The 18,372-nt window shown below is 35.3% G+C and overlaps 1 protein-coding gene and 1 long non-coding RNA gene across 8 annotated transcripts in view; one reads left to right on the top strand and one right to left on the bottom strand.

Moving 5' to 3' along the window:
- Positions 1-18,372, bottom strand: part of SLC10A7 (solute carrier family 10 member 7) — a 254,159-nt gene that overhangs the window by 87,207 nt on the left and 148,580 nt on the right. The window lies entirely within an intron of this gene.
- Positions 41-18,183, top strand: LOC123391557. Its single transcript, XR_006606251.1, has 3 exons — positions 41-93; positions 630-754; positions 17,359-18,183. It is a non-coding gene; the product is annotated as an uncharacterized LOC123391557 (long non-coding RNA).

Below are 18,372 nucleotides of genomic sequence, written 5' to 3'. Positions count from 1 at the left end.
TGGTCCATATATACAATGGAATATTACTCAGCCATCAGAAAGGATGGATACCCAACTTTTGCATCAGCATGGATGGGACTGGAGGACATTATGGTAAGTGACATAATTCAAGCAGGGAAAGTCAATCATATGGTTTCACTCATTTGTGTAACATAAGGCATAGCATGGAGGACATTAGAAGGAAGGGGAAAATGAGGGGGGTGGTGAATCAGAGGGGGATAAGAACCATGAGAGACTATGTACTCTAGGAAACAAGCTGAGGGTTTTAGACGAGAGGGGGTTGGGACGGGTGAGCCTGGTGATGGGTATTAAGGAGGGCACATATTGCGTGGAGCACTGGGTGTTAAGTGCAAACAGTGAATAATGGAACACTAGATCAAAAAACTAATGATGCACTGTATGGTGACTAACATAACATAATAACAAAAACATTTAATATTTAATAAAAGTAAACTACTTCTTTTATAATCAAGTTTCACCTCTAGACTCAGAAAAACGCAAAAGAGCTAGCTTAAAATTCTTTTTAGTGCTTAGACTTTGGTCCTCCAAATTCCCAGGGTGAATTACTAAAAAGAGTCCTCATTTTTAGTTATATAATTATATACAGCTAATTCCTCTTAATGTTTCAGTGAAGACCCATTCCTATACAATTACTTCTGGATCAGCACTGTTGGGTGTTGGCACTAAAGAGTTATTAAGGAGGAGGAGCGCCTGGCTGGCTCAGTCCATAGAGCACAAAACTCTTGATCTTGAGGTAAGTTCAAGCCCCACATTTGTAGAGATTACTTAAAAAATTAAAATCTTAAAAAAAGTTTTTAAGAAGAATAGCCAATGTTTCCATTCAGAAATGACTGTAAGGGTATTTGTATCAGATATTTATTTTTAAATGTTGTCTGCTAACCACTTCTATATCTTTGGAACTAAAAAGTGCCAGAGAACAAGAAATGATCATCTGGTCAATTACACCAAGGAACTTAAGAGTCTTTAAGAAAATTGAAAATCTATGTCAACATAATTTTTCTAGTTCCCCAGTAGAGGGCAACTTCTACACACTTTGACAGTTTAAAAAAAAAAATCTATGCATACGACATCAATAAGAACCACTGTTATGTTTAAAATAAAACAATACACTTATGTCTATGAATGGATTTTCACTAACAGGTAGCTATAAAATGTCATGAAATTTTAAATATGTAATTAGGAATTGAGTACATTTAATGTGTAATTAGCATTTTATGATTAATATGTGTTATTGCAGAAACTTTAAAGTAGCAACCATTTAGGTCACTATGGTAGAACTATCAGTATCTGAAATATACAAGGCAAATGATGAGAGTAGTTCTTTAGTAAACATTTTGACTGAATTTCATTATGACTGAGTTCCAAATACAGCTAATGTGAATACATAAAGTCTTTAATAAGACAAATACATACAAAAAGGCCATAACACAAACATCTCAGGATACAACTGAATGTCATTGTTATTACAGACTTTGAAATAATACTTACTAGTGTTTATGTTTTAAATGACATCAGATATAAGAATGAAACTGCACATATTTACTTAAATATATATATATAGAGTAAAATTCTACTATAATATATGCCATTACTATATAATTTGGACATAATGTGATATGTTCTTATTCATTCATTCAACTCTTATTTACTGAGCATTATGTGCCAGATACTATCCTAGAGATCAAGGATACAGTGTGACAAACTGACAAAATTCTCTGCCTTCTTAAAGCTTATACTTCCCATAATAAAAAGTAATCTGTCATAGGGCCTTCTGAAAAGATAAATCTAAAAGACAGATGCTGTGTCCTGCAATGTTAGTTTATTTTTTTCCCTAAAAAAAGGCTTTGTTTTTATTACAGATAGATATTACTTGAAAAAATGAAATAGCTCATAATCTTGATACTCAAAAGAACTCTAGTTGACCTTAAGTAATGTAAAACATGAATTTGATTGGAAAAATCTTATTTGTATAGACAAATAATGAAAAGTGAAATATCCTAGTACTTCACTCTCTGCCAGAAATGTTAAGTTTCTTGTGACTCCCTCCAGAAAATAAAATAATATACCAGTATCCATCCATCCCTTTACCCACTCACACATCCATCTAAACCTTTCTAAATTATTCAAATGTGCTCTTAAGAAAATTGTACTATATGTAGTACTTTGCACATAGATTTATTTTTCTCACTTCATGGTCCTTGAATATATAACTGCACCTCATTCTTTTATTTGACTCATTTTTTAATGTGTCAGTATTTTATAACATTCCATCTCTAAACACCTCAAACTTCTAATTTTAAAAGAAATTATACAGTTTTGTCTGAAATTGATTAAGAGCTATGGTATGTAGTGTTAATTAGTGTATGAAGACTGGGAATTCATAGACTTCAAAAAGAAGCCTGGAAAAATGACCTTTGAATTATTATGGAGAAGCAAATAAAAATAAACAAATAAAAGGAATCAGCAGCTGTTCTGGATTAAAAAAAAAAACTTACCAATACCTCCATTAGGTCACATGTAATGTAACAATCTTTTAAAGAGTATCTCTGGTTGTGAACTAGAAATAGTAAATTTTTATAATACTTCTGTTTTATAATACTTCTGTTATAAAAAATCAATATTTTTTATTTCCACTTAAAATCTTTAACTAAATAGCTAAGAATGACCTTATCTTATTCTATTTATAATACTGCTTAATCCTGATACTTATTCCAGTATCATATTTGATGTTAAAATGTGATCAGAATTTTTAAATTTTCAAAAATATTATGCAAAATAAAATACAAAGCACTAGGTGGTGCTGTGGGACCTTCCAGATAAACCAATGCTGCAAAGTTCTTCTCTAGATAAATTAGTTGTATGGCTGATTCTATATATTTAAATGTACATTAAATATTGTTTCTAGATAAACCAATGCCACATAAGTAATAAGCATTAACATAATGCAAAAACCAAGTTGTGACAGATGACCTCAGGAACACATGACCCTTTTCATAATTATATACCTCAACTCCCATGTTAAACTACTAAAAACGTTCTTATATAATAAATGTCATTTTTGAGGCATGCTTCTCAATTAATTGTTATTTTTCACCTGACTGTAAAGTTATTTTTTTGTAAGTCCAAGAATAAAAAACCTAACAATTATTTCTTATCAAATAATTTTCTACTAGAAGATTTCTTATGTCACAGAAAAGTAATCTTATTGGTCTCTATTTTTCAATTCTCCCAGCTGTGGCTACTTGTTGTAGCAATGTTAATTCAAATGCTGAAAGCAGCCAGACTGACAAGGGAAGTGTCTGAATCAGGCGATATGTAAAATAATAAGGAGTGGGGACAACCTAGAAAAAGCAAAGAGTGTATGCATTCAAATTCAGATGAAAGACAAAACTAACACGCACACCCAGACACACACACACCACTAGACAGGTCAAAGAAAGCACATCTGTCATCTGTGTTTGCAGCACGGCCTATGGGCCACTCTGCTGTGACCTCTGACTAAGCCCCAACCTGTTCCCAGCCACTTACCTGTGAGTGCACATCTTAAAAGAAAAGTCGAGAATTTCAGTTCAAATGAAGGAATGCAAACAGTGTTTTAGTTGTTATTCTGGAATGCTTTCTTAATCACATATGTATGTTCCTCTTTAAAACAAGTTCCTAATGATTCAGGAAATAAACTATAGTAGTCAAGACCTTCAATTCTCCTGTTGGGCTGTTTCAAAGAAAAGCATAGATTTCGCAGCCTTTTTAATCAGCATGGCTTTTCCTCTCCCCACTTTTATGATCGTGGGGGGACAAAAATGAAGTATTTAATATCCGCATGGGTAGAAATATGTGATTAGACTAAACTAAAAAAGGGCAGAATTATTTTCCCTAGTAGTGATGGTGGAGCTTACATTGTAGGTACAAGATGTGATTAAAAGGAATGACAATGAATTTTTGACACATACAACAAAACTCATCTAAAGGAATGTTGTTCTTCAAGCTTGTCATTGAGAGAAGCCAAACTCATTTTTAAATGACGCATTGTTGCAAACATTTTAGTTGCCTTTAGAATAGAGCTCGTGGGCCACGTAAGAAAATAAATAAAATCATGTCACTTCTGAACTGGAAAGGACCACAGAGATGAAGAAACTTCTTGTGACTCTAGCCACACCTCACAAATCAGTTCTTCTTGAAAGATAATAAACACGGTGAACCTGCAGTCTCTAGGCGAGGCTATGTCACAGAAAGCTAAGTGATCTGATGTTTCCGGGAAGCCATGAGGGGACCACAATTTACTTGGAATAGGGAATAAGCTTTTCACCAGTAACTGAGGCAAAAATATCACATTTCAGGAATTTCAAATACTGTCTAAACAACCACAAGAGTCTCCACTAAACACTAAAAATCATTTGGAATTTTTTGAGAATGTAATGGGTTCAAAAAGATACATGGAGGAAGCAGCTGAAAAGCAGAAACAGATTGGAGCCACACTGCCTGAATCCTTTCAGCTCACTTTTTCGACTCCCTGAGAAGCCGTCTCAGAAAAGAGTCTTCTGACCTATGAAGCCTCTCGTTTTTCCCACTGAAGGCCTTTTTCTAGAGCAGCAGTTCCTCCAGTATGGTTCAGGGACCCAGGGGTCCCTAATGTGGGAGGTTGGTGAGATAAAGAACCACTTCTGTGGGGCGCCTGAGTGGCTCAGTGGGTTAAAGCCTCTGCCTTCGGCTTGGGTCATGATCCTGGGGTCGTGGGATCGAGCCCCGCATCAGCCTCTCCACTCAGTGGGGAGCCTGCTTCCCCCTCTCTCTCTGCCTGCCTCTCTGCCTACTTGTGATCTCTGTCTGTCAAATAAATAAACAAAAATCTTAGGAAAAAAAAAAACACTTCCGTGATCATTCTAAGACATCATTTACCTTTACCTTTTTCGCCCTCATTCTCTCACAATTATACAGAGAGGTTTTCCAGAGGCTACATGTTATACTGGAAGATTTGGTACAGAAACGGGCAACTCCAGCTGTCTTATATTAAGCCAGACATTAAGAGATTTGCAAGATGGGAAACAATGATACTCTTCTCATTAGTTTTTCTTTTTGTTTTGGAAAATACAGGGTTGTTTTCATAAAAATATGTAAGTTTTACAAATCATATTACATCAGGTTTATTGTTTTTAAATAAATGAAAATTTCCTAGCCTTAATTTCAAATATGATACATACAGATAGATATAACCAATGTAAATAAAAGTTCTCTGTGGTCCTCAACAAATTTTAAGAATGTAAAGAGGCCCCAAAAGTTTGAGAACAACTGTTCTTCAGGTCAGCTCTCACTTCTTCATTTCAGTCAATTCTGTCAGTATGCCCTCCTCTAAATACTTTCATGAACCTAACACTTCTAACCAGATTGAGATTTTATTAGAAGCAGGCAAGGTAGAGTGTTTTGGAGCAGGAAGTATTTCCTTGGGCAAGGCGGTCCTGACTAGCTTGATGCAGAGGGGTAAATAGTGGCCTGAGAGTTATGGGCCAGATGACATGACCCAGGGAGGAGAGGGGATTCAGGAGTCAGGAGGGTGTAATGATAAATACTTTGATTTCAAAATTTAGCCTGAAGGACCAAGCCAGGGATATCATTTTTCCCTACCTTCTCCTACCTTTTACACTTTGGGAGACTCCAACCCAGTCTCCAAACTGAAATGCAGTCCTTCACTTCTTTCCCACTAGTCTTGAAAGACCAATTATGACCTGCAACATCCTGTATGATCTCTACCTGCCTACCTCTCCATCTCTGTCCTTGCTCTCCAGCTGGCTCTCCAAGCTCTGGACACCAGCCCTAGGTCCATTTCCTTGCCTGGTTATTCTCCCTTCTACCTGCAGACTTTGGTATCCTTCAGTCATCAAGGAAGCTTTCTTGCCATTATCAATTTCTTCTGAACATGAGCTCTCCTGGTATCGTAGGCCTCCTCCGTAGTACATAACCACAGCTGCAATTTTACACTTATTGGTATGATTTTTTATTTAATGCCTGTGTCTCCTCTACTAGGCCGTAAGTTTTATGAGGGTAGGGATCATGCTTATTTTCACCTACCTTGTATTCCCTGTACCTAGTAAAATGTCTAGGACATAGTAGGGGCTCTATTAATATTTTTGAATAAAGGAATAAATGACTTCTTGTTTCAAGGACTGATTAATAATTATAACTATAATAGGTGACATTTATTGAATACACCTGCCAGACACTGTTAACAGTATGTACTTTGCAAGTGCTTTGTAATTTTGAAAACAAGCCAATGGATAGGTGCAATCATTTTCCCCACTTATGGTTGAAGAAACCAAGTTACACAGAAGTTGGTCAATTTGCCCAAAGTCAAACAGTAATTTTTGAGGTCAGGATTTGAACTCAAGCATGTTGATTCTAGAGCCTGTAACACTGTACTGTAGTTTGTGGGCCTAATCTCCATTAATAAGGTGGGAATTAAAAAAAAAAATCATGGATCAGAGAAATCAACAACTGACTTAACAAACTTTAAGAATTGAACTTTTGCAAACTGATGAGTGATTCTAATGGGGGAACTGTAGAATACGTTCTCAAATTAAGATATTGCTGTAGAATATGTTCTCAAATTAAGATACTGCAAAAAACAAGAGTCATTTTCATGTTAGAGCTTTAGTATATTTCTATGTTTCACTGGTTAAAGAAAGAAAAGATTATTATGCATTCTGTTTTCTGAGAGTGTAAGGGTAGTCCAAAAATAATGACAAAACTGATGTTCTCTTCCAGCACATGTTAGAATTTGGAAAAAAATTCTTTGGTCTTTTCAGAAATTATATTTTTAAAAACAGAAGTGTATCAAAATAAAGCAATGAGCCTAAACTTTCGGAATTAAATAGATAAACGTCCCTCTCCCCAATTCGATTTAATTTGACTTAAAATTTTTAGCTGTCTTTATATCTTAACTAACACAGGTTTTACTTATATTAACGTGGTCATTTGAAATTACAAATGGCTATCTCATGACTCCTTAAGCGCAAACCATAATTGCAATTCAAATCTATTTTTTTTTGTTATCCCACCATTCTTAACAATATATATTACTATAGGAAAAACAAAGTGAAAATCTAGGAATCCTGCAAATTCTGAAAATTTATTGTCTAAAACACAGAACTGCTTTTATGTTTAAGTTCAATTTTATATTATTAGAATCTTTGTAGTTTCATTCAACAAATAATTATTAGATACTTACTCTGTGTCAGGCATATCCGAGGGATTGGGGAAACCATGATGAAGGTGGCCTGACCTCCACTTTAAAAGATTTTATAGTCTAGTTGTGGCAAAGTAAAAAGGCAAAGGCCATATAATGGGGCAAGGAATGGCTGCTTACCTCATCTCACTGAACAAGGGGTTCCAAAAGAGGTGACAGCTAAACTAAGACCAGAATGATGAGGAGAAATGGCCAAGAGATGGGCGGAGGTGAAAGGTACCTAGGAATGGTCTACAAGAGGGGAAGAGTGTGTAAAAGACGTAAAGATAAGACAGTGTTCTCATGGTGTTTAGAGAAAAAGAAAGATAGCAGGTAGTGACAGAACATAACAAATGCCACTCCCACGACAAGAATGTCACAAATTCCTCATGAAAAGATAACTAGTTATACTGCCAGCCTGGTCATTTTCTGGTAAATCAAAGAATCCTAAAGGACAATTAGATTAAGGAATACCTTGAAGAGCCTGGGGGGCTCAGCCAGTTGGGCAACTGATTCTTGGTTTCAGCTCAGGTCATGATGTTGGGATCCTGGGATTAAGCCCCACATCAGGATATCCCTTCTCACTAGGGAGTCTGCTTGAGATTCTCTCTCTTTCTCCCTTTGCCCCTCCCCCTGCTCATGTACTTTCTCTCTCTCTAAAATAAATAAATAAACCTTGAAAAAAAAAAAGATTAAGGAATACCTCAAAGGGTGCCATTTGGAATTCAACTTTCCTAAGCCCTAAACTTTTTTTTTGTTTTAAATTATTACCAAAATTTCAACAAAAGCAAATATGACCTGTGCTACTAAGTGGACAGATGGTTGGATAGGGTAATAAAGTTAGGATCTTCAGATTGTCCAAATCTTCTACTGCTGGCAAATGCTTTGTTCTCTAAAGAATGTTTATTACTAGGATAAACCTACTCCTTCTGGAATTCTTCTTATTTAGCAAGGAGTTATTTCTATTCAGAAATAGAAAAAGCCAAAGACCTAAAACCCTTCACTGCATGGTAACCTATATGGCTAGTGCACTGGTGCCGTCTGCTGGGCCCCAAGTCATCAATTATGTATAAAAATGTACAGCTACAGCAGTAGCCAGTGTCGTGGGCCTGTCAGGGATTTCTTAAGAGAAACAAAAACATTTGATTGTGTCTTCTTTTAGAAAACACAGCTAGGTGACAAGAGGAAGATCTTTGAAAGGAAATGTGAATCATCCTCCAAACATAAATTAACTTCTTGTAATAAGTAAAAAATGAATGTTAAAAAAGTGCTTGAAATGAAACCAGAAATATAACTAGAGCAGAAGCCTCAAAAAATAGATATAAGAAAGGCTAACATTCGTTCATCAAAGCCACATACTTTACAACACAAATCTATTCCTTATATATTTTAGAAAAATAACTAATGGGGGTCACTAGGCTCCAACCTCTCTGAACCAAATTCAGTGGAGTCAGTGTTTACAACTAGGAGTACTCAGGTTATTTGAAATAAAATGTCTTGTAATCCCCAAACCTGGCTGGCTTCTGAGGTGTGAGTTCTCATTCTAAATGAATGAAGCATGTTTACAGACTGACCAGGGAGTACTAGGACTATGAAGATTACCATGGAGAAAATGCAATCTAAGGTATCTTATGGAATTTTCCCTATTATACCAAACACAACAAAAGCTTTCACTGGGATTTCAATAAATTTAGTTCTACACACTGCTGCAGAAATTTAGTTATTCTCCCTTTCTCTAGTGAATAGCTGGGGTAGCAGCTGGTGTGTTTTGTATTTAAAATGTGAAAAGAGAACTCTCATTCTCTCTCAGTACCTACATAAATGTGCTCGAGAAAATTTGGAAAAATGATTTACTTTAAGTCAAATGACTTTATTTCCTTTACTGTAAGGTGTTTGAGATGTTTTAAACATCTAAGAGTAAGAGCCATGCTTTCAAAAAGCATATAGATTTCTTCTGAAGGGGACTACAATGCATAAAAACATATCCTTTAAATTTATGTAAATTTTAACACACATGCTTGAATGTATATCCTCATTCTTCAACATTTTCTGGGTAGAATTTTTAATGCCTAATCTCTACAGAATAATTTAGCTGACATGTAAATACTGTGAGGTAACCAAAGATACCATAATTTTGTATTACTTTAAAGAGTGCAATGGTCTCATTTTTGTCATTCCCATACAGGTTAGATCACATGTCATATTATTAAGCCAAATTCTGTAAAATTGAAAGTGTATTTAAAAATCAGCACGAAGACGTTAGGGAATGACTGAAACAGATGAGAACCAAATCAATTTTCTTATTCCTTAGATTTAAAATGGGAATAATTTGTTGATCATTCATAAAAACTCTAATTTAGCAAAACAGACTCTAATGAATGCTGAAATACTTGATTTTCTTAGCTCTTGTTTTTTATACAATTGCTTTCTGTCAGTTTGAATGTGAAAAATTTCAACACCTTTAAAGATTTGCAATTCACATGACCTGTGATATATGACACAACACATCAAATTAACTACTTGTTACCAATGCAGTCCATTAAACAAGAAAAAGCCTCAGTTGCACAACTACTATGGTTTAATGTATTGACTTCCATATTTTTACTTCCAAATACAGTTAATTGAACATTTTGCAAATTCAGTGAGAAATTCAACTATTTAAAAATACCTTTCACTATGAATTTTTAAATATTTTACTACACACATGATATGTGAAGAAAGTCTTCAGTTACCTATCTGCTATGTGACAGGTGCTTTACATAAATTATCTCATTTAATCCTCAGAAATATATTATTGACTATTGCTCTGAGAAGGTATATAACTTGTCCAGGGTTCCAAAGGCTACTTACTGAGAGCTCCTCATGTTACTCTACCACTCAGTAGCATTTGACTTCCTCTTTCTTGAAACACTTTGTTCCTTTGGCTTCTGGAATACTACAAACTCCTCTTTACCTTCTCCTAGATCTTCTTCCTTCAATTCAGGTCTCTTATAAGACCTTTCCTGACCACCCTCCACACAACCTCCCCCCCCCCCCACACACACACACTACACCTATCTACCCTTCCCTACCACTTTCTATTCCTTTATCTTGCTTTATTTTTGTTCATAAAACCCATCACCACTTGACATTACATTTAGTTATTTGCTTGTTGTCTATTTCCCCTGCTATTCACCCATCCCCACTGCCCAACTAAGCTCCCCAAGGTCGAGATCCATAAGATTGGGATCTTGTTTGTCTCTACCCTCCCCCATCTTCTCAGTTACCACAACAGTGCCTGGCACCAAGTAAGCCCCAATAAATGTGTTGAATAAATGAATGGCTCAAAGTTGTGGAGCTACAATTTGAATCCAGGTATTTTCAACTCTAAGTTGATGCTAATTTTACTACATCTGTTATATTTTAATTTCAAATATAGCACACCTTTATTAAAAGTTTCTTAAGAGTAAATTCACATTCTTTATAAGGAATTCTAGAGCCCTGTACCTTTCTGCACCACCCAAAGCCCGTAACTGAAGAGAGCTGCTTTACTGAAAGAAAGGGAGTATAGGATCACATAATCCAAGAAGAAAGAAAAAATGAGCTACTATTTATTATGCACTCACTTTGTTCTGAGTTATATATGTATAGTGCATATGTATACACATATCTATATTTGAATGTGTTTATTTCTGTATGTATATAACTCATTTACATTTAACCCCCATGGCAATAATATAAAGCAGGTAATATTTATCTTTTATTTTTAGATGTAGACACAGAGGCTCACAGAGTTATTCACAGTCACCCATAGTCACCCAAGAGGGTCCCAATAATCTTTGTGTGTGGGGACATATGCCTATGGTAAAATCTTTATTTCTCAATCTTTTTTGCCAACCTGAAATATTTTTGAAGCAGAATACTGAGAAAAGAGAAACAATTGCACAGCATTTAATATTCCAGAATGCTTCTTTTCATTCCGAAAAGCCTCAAGCAACTGGCAAAGAAGGTAAAACAGATAAAATGAGGACTTCTCTCTGGGGCAGGAACCACTCATTTACCTTCTAGCTTAAAGCAGTAACTGTGCTCTACCATAGGTTCATTGTCCACTTTCAAGCTATACACAAAAGGTAGAACTAAGATTGTTGGAAGCAACTTATTTGAGGAGAGTTATCACTGGAACACGTAATTATCCCCTTGCTTCTCCAAGGTGGTTCCCACCCAAGGTAAGTGAGGAGATCTTCAGAGAACCAGCTGGAGAATGTGTCCCCCTGGACTTTGGGGAATGGGAAACGGGAATACCAGAGGGTGTTCTCTTCCTAGAGAAGCTTGAAGCTGAGAGGCTATGAGGGGAGAGAGGCTACAGTGGGAGCAAACTGTCAGTTTTCCACTGGTCAGGCAAATATGTCACTTGACCTAAAGAGGAAAACTGGTCTTGAGTCATTCTGCTCAGGATTCCACCCAGAGAAGCAGATCACTAAAACCCGAGAGCTGTGGCTGTAGTTGTAAGAGAATCGTTGCCCATACCAGGCAATGTTGAATTAGGATGTTTTTAGTGAAGTAGGATCACTCAGAAACCCACAAAAGCACCCCTGCAAGAGAAAGACCTAGACTTTGGAGATGCACCATTTTCAGAGGGCAAAGCCTGATTACAACCCAAGGCACATCAGACTTTGTCCATTCTTCTCTAGTCCCTCCTTCCCCTATGTGCTTGATCCTGGAGGGAACAAAAATGGTGGCTCAAGAATGGGACAGCAGGTAGGCCAATGAAAAGAGAAGAAACCTATTATAATTCTCCCCTCCCTACGGCAGATTATTGACTATGAATTGATGGGGGGCAGGGAGAGCTTCTAATTGAATACAAGACTAAAGTTTAGACATTAGACTGCACTAGGTTTTACATTTTTACATATATCTGATACATATACATGTGCCTGGGTAACCCCCCACAAAGATACAAATAGAAAGCATTTCTAATAATCTAGAAAGATTTCTTATGCTTCCTCCAAGGCAATATCCACCCTGCTGAAAGTTATCACTACTTTCACTTGTATCACAATGATGTAATTTTTCTTACCTTAAACTTCATATATATGAAGTCATAGATATGAACTCTGTGTCTGCCTTCATTTTTGCTCAATCATGTCTGAGAGAGTTAAATTTGTTTTCAGGTGGAGTAGTAGCTCATCTTTTCCAATTAAATTTTGTGCTCTATTATATGAACACTCTATCAGAATTTATCCATTCTCTTGATGATGGACATTTGAACCTTTCCATTTTGATCTATGAAAAAAAAAAAGTTGCTAAAACCTTCCTGAACTTGTCTTCTGGTGGACATATGCACTCATTTCTGTTGAGTAAATATCTGAGAGTAGAAGTGCTAAGTCATAGGATAGGCATATGTCCAGCATTAGTAGCTATTCCCAAACAGCTTATCAAAGTACTTGTAGCATTTTCTACTCCCATCAGCAATGTATGTGAATTTCAGTTAATAGATGTCTGCATTAATACTTGATACAGACAATTTTTTCCAATTTTAGCCATTCTGATACATGTACACTGGTATCTCATTGTGGCTTTAATTTGCATTTTCCTAATGACTACTGAGTTCTTTTCCATATGCTTTTTGAAGATCTGGATATCTGCTTTTATGAAATGACTATTCAAATATTTGCCTTTTTCTTATTGTTACCTATATTTTTTATTGATTTGTATGAGCTACTTACATAGTCAGGATAGAAGTTGGATATCTGACAGATAATGTGCCTATTCTAAATATCTTCTCCAACTCTCATGGTTTCCTTTTATCCTCTTAATGGTGGTTTCTGTTGAACAGTGTTTTTAATTTTAATGAAGTCCAACTGATCGATCTTTCCATATACAGTTACATTTTTGTGACTTAAGAAAACATTCTCTGCTTTCTTCTAATGGTTTGGACTTTTTAGCACCCAAAAGTGGCTGGAAGAACTATGGGCTCATCCTGAATTTTCGTCTAAAAAAATAGAAGGATTTTACAGAGCAGAAGTGTGCTAATGAGGGCCAATAATACTGCTCTCTGCAGTATTGAATGAGTCTGCAGTATTGAATGAGTCTAGCTCATTCAATAAGTCAGTTATACTTGGTTTGACTATGAAGATTCATTTGAGGAGTAAATATATCTTTAAAAATTTTTTTAAATGAATAATTTTCCTAGTGTGCATATTAGACATTCCTGATTTATTACTTGTTTATGATATATGATATATATATCTCCTACTGTGTATATTATATATTCCTGATTACTTAAGTTTATTTTTATATATATTTATCATAGATGTGATAAATATATATCATATCTATATGATAAATATATATCATATAGATATATATTTATCACATCTATCTATATATGATAAATATATATCATATCCATATATCTAATATATAATAATAAACTTAAGTAATAAATATATATATATATATATGGCAGAATCAGAAGACTTTCCATTAGTGAATATATATCAGATGCCTTAGGGCAATCTACACCAAGATACATTTCTTTTATAATTTGATTTTCCTAGTTTGTGTGTCATATTGAAAAGATTCTGGGCAGAAATTTAGAAATGTTTCCAGTCTACCCCATCATTGACTACCTAGTAGATAGCTCATCCATATCCATACCGTTGATTTTATTACTGTTTATTTTATTTTATTACAGTTGATTTTCCAAAACTATATTACAAGGTTGGATTTGGATTTTTTTTTTTAAAGATGTGTTTATTTTTAGAGAGAGAGAGCACACATGAGCAGGTGGAAGGTAAGACAGAGTGGGAGATGGGACACTCCCCAGCAGACTCCTTCCTGAGCAGGGAGCCTGCTCAAGGGGCTCAGTCTCCCACCTGACCCAGGGCTTGATCTCCCAAAGCAGGAGATCATGGCCTCAACCAAAACCAAGAGTTGGACTCTTAATACACTGAGCCACTCAGGCACCCTGGATTTGGATTTCTAATCTGTCTTTTACCTGGCATCCACCCAGTGGATGAAACCTAGGACTCATCCTTAATCTTTTCCCCTTCCCCTGCTACATCTATACTCATCAAGGACTCCCTAGTTTACTTCTAAAATAATCAATACATCTTTGCTTTTCATCGTTCCCACTGCCACCACTATACTCTAGGCCAATGTTCTTTTTCCCTTTGAATCACAACACAGCCTTCTCATTAGTCTCCACACCTCCAGTTCTGCTCTGCTCCCATCCATTTTCCAAATGCAGTCAAGGTGGCCTCTCTAAGTTAGTGATAGCTATGTCGTCTGTAGCACTAACTCTGTGCTTGGTAGTTTATAACCATGATCTCACTTCATGTTTATAACAACCTTAAGAGGGAGGTATTTTATTTCTCCTTCTGTTCAAATGGAGTCACTGAATCTTAAAGAGTAAGAGTACTTCCCCAAGGACATTTAGTAAAGAAAGAGTCTACAAACCTGATCAGATCACTCCCTCCATTTGTCTTTAAGTTCACTGAATGAACCAGGTTATTTCTCTGTGCTACGTCTCTCTGCATGCTGCTCCCTCTGCCTGGAACATATTTTCTCTACTCTTTAACCCCCAAACCCCTTTTTCCTGATATCTTATCTTTCAGACATTAGCACCCCTGAGATCCCTCAGAATTAAAGTCTCTACTTACGTACTCTCTAGTTTCCTAACTTCTCCTGTCATAGCATTTATCTTATTTTATTTTAATATGTATTTAACTCTCTTCTCCTCTAAATGCAAATTCTGTAAGGGGAGGAGTGGTCTATCTTGCTTATTACTCTTCCTATGACACACACATAATACCTGACCTTCATCAAATATTAGTTAGGAGGCGTGCAGCAAATATTAGTCAAAGGAAAAAAATAGTGGCAAGACATTTTTGATTCGTCAGTTGTTTGGTAAGAAATACAACGAACCCACAAAACTGCAAAATAAACCATCTGATAGGTATTATAACTCTTATCAAAAAGCCCTCAGCCAGATCACCAGGAAAGTTATAAACTTGCTTGAAGTTCCTTGCATGCAGTGTCTGTATCTTACCATTTCTGTGGTGCTTTCTATATAACGTACGTTTATTATATGACTGTCAAGCAGAATTGCTCACAGAGAGGCTTCTCTTTGGATGATCTTCCCCATCTATCACTACAAGCATAGTTCATGCCTCCCTTCACATGAAAATACAGACTGGTGTGGAGCCAGACTTCCTGTGCTCAAATTCTAGTTCCACCAGGTATATGACCTTGACAAATGAATAAACCCTTATATACCTCAGTATCTTCTTCTGTAAAATGGAGATCGTAACTGTGCCTATTTCATAGGGTTGGTGCAAGGATTCAGTGGATTAATACAAAGTATTAGAATGGTGTTAGACATAGAGAAAGTACTGTGATCGTGCTGCTGCTGCTGCTACTAGTTATACAGCAACTACTAATACCGCTACCCCCGCACTGCCAGTGAAATGACTCCTCCTCTTCTCTAAACTTCTTGAAAGCAAATGCATTAGTTCTCTGTTTACCTCCTTCCACACTGTCTCACACATCGTTGGCTTGAAATAAATATTCGTTTGATAAACTGAGAGATTATTGTATTTCTAAAAAGAGCCAATGCCAGGCAGAGTCAAAGATTTCCTTTCAGGTGGTCAAAGGTACGCTGTTTATTCCAAGCTAAGTCAAAGTTGTGTTCTGTAAGTAAGCTGGAAGAACAGACTTTGGAAAGCTTTAGAATTATTTTGATGGAGCCAATTAAAAAGGAACTGCTAAAGCAAAAGCACAGAGAGGATTAGGTCACTGATTCTTGCTTGCTTTCCCAAAATTCTGACAAGTGCACAGTTTAAGGGAAAAAAAAATAAGCCAGTAAACAGTGGTAGCTGCTTCCATTTCCTTTTTAAATACTACTTTCATCAGACAGTAAGTATCCACTGAGGTAATGCCCCCAAAAAGCACTGGCCAATCCTGGGCATCAACTAAAGACATGAGATCCATAAACTGAGTAAGGTATCGGGGTATCTATATTTCTACCTCTGATTATTATTCATTAGGATTATATTATTAGAGCTTAATATCCAGTAAATATAGAAAATATATAGTTTTACCAAAAATTATGACTCATTAATAATATCTTTTATACTCTAAGAAAGCACAAAGCAAAACACTATTTTATATTTATACAAATACTGAGTTCAGTCAATAGTAAGAATTAAGTCAAAGTTTGCTTCTTTTGCATCAAGAATCTCTATTTGCATTATTATTTTAAATTTTGATCTGGATGTCTATGCAAGATACAGTTAATTTACATACATGATTTTTAAAATTACAAAGTATACATCAAAAAATTACTTAGTACCTTGCAGTTGATGGTGGCTGACTTTATGACTGCATTTAACATTAAAGTTTATCTCTTAAACTTAAAGCACTGTTAAATCATTAGATTCAGGCTCAAAAGTTTAATAAATCAGAATTTTCTTATTCTTGATAAATAATGCTTCATAATTATAACACTTAGTGTTATGGGCAGGATGGTCACCAAGTTATCAATATTTGAAAGTTCTGCTCAGGCTCCTTAGGGTGGGTTGATATACAGTTTCTATTTCTCGATATATAGCATTTTTATTTAAATGAAGCAATGGCTTCAGCACTCAAATTCTAGAGTCAGAGAGGTCCATTTCATTGAGTCTTGGCTCTATTACCTACTGGCCATGAGTTCTTAAGCAAGTTATTTAATGTCCCTATGTCTTCTTCAGTAAAACTCAGATAATACAGGTTTGCATCCATTCCCCAAAAATCTTGGAGCCAAATGGGTTTCTAAATAATATATCATATATAATATATACTAATAATATATTATTGATTATATATAATACATATGAACATGTATTAGTCTTTTCTATATATTACATACAATGTATATATTACACACACAAAACACACACACACACACACAAAGTATCCATTCTGCTGGGTTCTGAGGAAGCACTCTATAATCAAACCCATTATATATTTCTGAAGCAACACACATTAGTATTCATATTTAGTGAAATAAATAAAGTAAAAAAAAAAAGAAGAGTCTCATGTCATTTCAGATCAGATACTTCCCTGACCCAAACTCTTTTGATTCTGCTCTTGGTTTTCAGAACTTTTCTGTTTCTAACTGTGGACAAATAATCCTTCCTTCATGGGTTGTGGTAAGTATTAAATGGTAACGTGCATGGAGAGCACACAGCCCATATTAAAGTCATATTTAGCTCTCAGTGTTGTCTCTGTCATCAAGAGTATTATAATTTTGACAAACTACAAAATACATTAAAGTGTTAAAAGTGATGATTGCTGACTGATGGAATCCCAAATGAATTTTATCTCATTATCTATAGCTTCCTATATTTTATGAATTCTATGTAATGGACACTTACTATTTTTAGAATAAAACAGCTTTATACAATTTAAGAGAATATTTATTCTGCCTTCATCTAAACGTATTTACTTTCTCAAGTCACTGTATTTCCTTCTAGATTTTCTTCATCTTGTGTTTTCTTCTATCACACAGATAAAAATTCTTCTGAGTTTCTGTGTTGAAAATGTTTTTGGGTTATAAATTCATTAGAGACAAAGAAACTTTATTCTTTGACTCCATAATCAGATTTTTTTTCTCTTCTGACCAACCAATAAGCATGGCTATTTTGGGGTACTCACACTAAAAACATGGTTTAGCTAATGTACAAGGTATTTCTTCAGTTCCTGAGTTACTGGAATAATGTATTTATAAATCTGTGAACTGTTTGATGTCATAAAAGTAAGATATCAGGATGAATACCAAAATTCTCACAATAATTCTAACAGTTATAGTCTTCTGCCTCCATAAAGAATATTTTAAACTTACAACAAAAAACTGAAACCAAATAACACGAGGCAAACAAAACAAAACAAAACAAAACAAAAACTTCCTTATTATTGCAGAGTACAGTGTTAGCCAATAGAGCTTTCTGCAAATGATGGAAATTTTCCACAGTCTGCACTATTCAATACAATAGCCACATGTAGCTATTAAACACTTGAAATGTGGCTAGTGCAACCAAGGGCCTCCATTTTAAATTTTATTTGATTTTCTAATTAATTTAAATGTAAATGTAATTAGCCACATGTGGTTAGTT

Source organism: Mustela putorius, unplaced genomic scaffold (genome assembly GCF_011764305.1).
Source record: "Mustela putorius furo isolate JIRA1106 unplaced genomic scaffold, ASM1176430v1.1 tig00000242_pilon_pilon_pilon, whole genome shotgun sequence".
Classification (NCBI taxonomy): Eukaryota; Metazoa; Chordata; class Mammalia; order Carnivora; family Mustelidae; genus Mustela; species Mustela putorius.
This window is presented reverse-complemented; position numbering and strand designations above follow the sequence as displayed.